The sequence below is a fragment of the Myotis davidii genome, unplaced genomic scaffold (genome assembly GCF_000327345.1).
Source record: "Myotis davidii unplaced genomic scaffold, ASM32734v1 scaffold333, whole genome shotgun sequence".
In the NCBI taxonomy this organism is placed as follows: Eukaryota; Metazoa; Chordata; class Mammalia; order Chiroptera; family Vespertilionidae; genus Myotis; species Myotis davidii.
The window spans coordinates 1,940,342-1,941,227 of NW_006285266.1; the positions used below are offsets into that span (position 1 = coordinate 1,940,342).

The following is an 886-nucleotide window of genomic DNA, read 5'->3' on the forward strand; positions in this document are numbered from 1 at the left end:
TGTTTCCTTACATGTTTCCACTAAAGCCCAACTCTAACCAAAAGGAAGTTCCTTCATCTAAAGCAGTGGTTCTCAGCCTTCTGGCCCTTTAAATACAGTTCCTCATGTTGTGACCCAACCATAAAATTATTTCCGTGGCTACCTCATCACTGTCATGTTGCTACTGTTATGAATCGTCATGTAAATATCTGATATGCAGGATGGTCTTGGGCGACCCCTGTGAAAGGGTCGTCCGACCGCCAACAGGGTCGCGACCCACAGGTTGAGAACCGCTGAAAAGCAAAAGTGACTGCACAGGCTCATATCCATCCGTCCTTCCCAGCATCGATTCAACAAATACCTACTGAAATCAGAAAAGCATGTCACTCTGCAGAAACAGTGGGGGAGAAATAGGTAAAACACTTAATCGGTGACCTCATAGGGTGGTACCTGGAATTTTATCTGCATTATTAGCATTTATGTTACCATAGTAACAGGCACGTTTCCATTTGTATGGGCGGGGAAACCAACCAGGGTCAGTAAGTCTCTTTCTAAGGTCTCCACCCGGACAGTACCAAACAGCCTTCCTTTTCCTCCTTCCTTCTTCCTCCCTCCCTCCCTTCCTCCCTTCCTTCCCTCTCTCTCTTCCTTTATTACAAGTTGCTCATATTCAACTGCAGAAATAATATTGGATGAAACTTCATAAACCTTCAACTTGGATTTTTTCCCATAGAAAAGGGCTAGGGGAACCATTTCTAGATTTATCCAAGTAGGATTCCAAATTTCAAGAATCAAGATTGCCGGTTAAGCTCCTCCCGCCAGTCCACCGCGATCCTGGTGGGAATGAGACGGTGCTGGCCTCCCTCAGGGCAGAGGAGCGAGAGGACTCGAGGACGGCCCGGGTCTC

The 886-nt window shown here is 46.8% G+C and overlaps 1 protein-coding gene across 1 annotated transcript in view; it reads right to left on the reverse strand.

Annotated features, from left to right (window-relative positions):
* Positions 1–886, reverse strand: part of LOC102774633 (kinesin-like protein KIF26B) — a 70,056-nt gene that overhangs the window by 28,448 nt on the left and 40,722 nt on the right. The gene's annotated exons all lie outside the window — the stretch shown is intronic.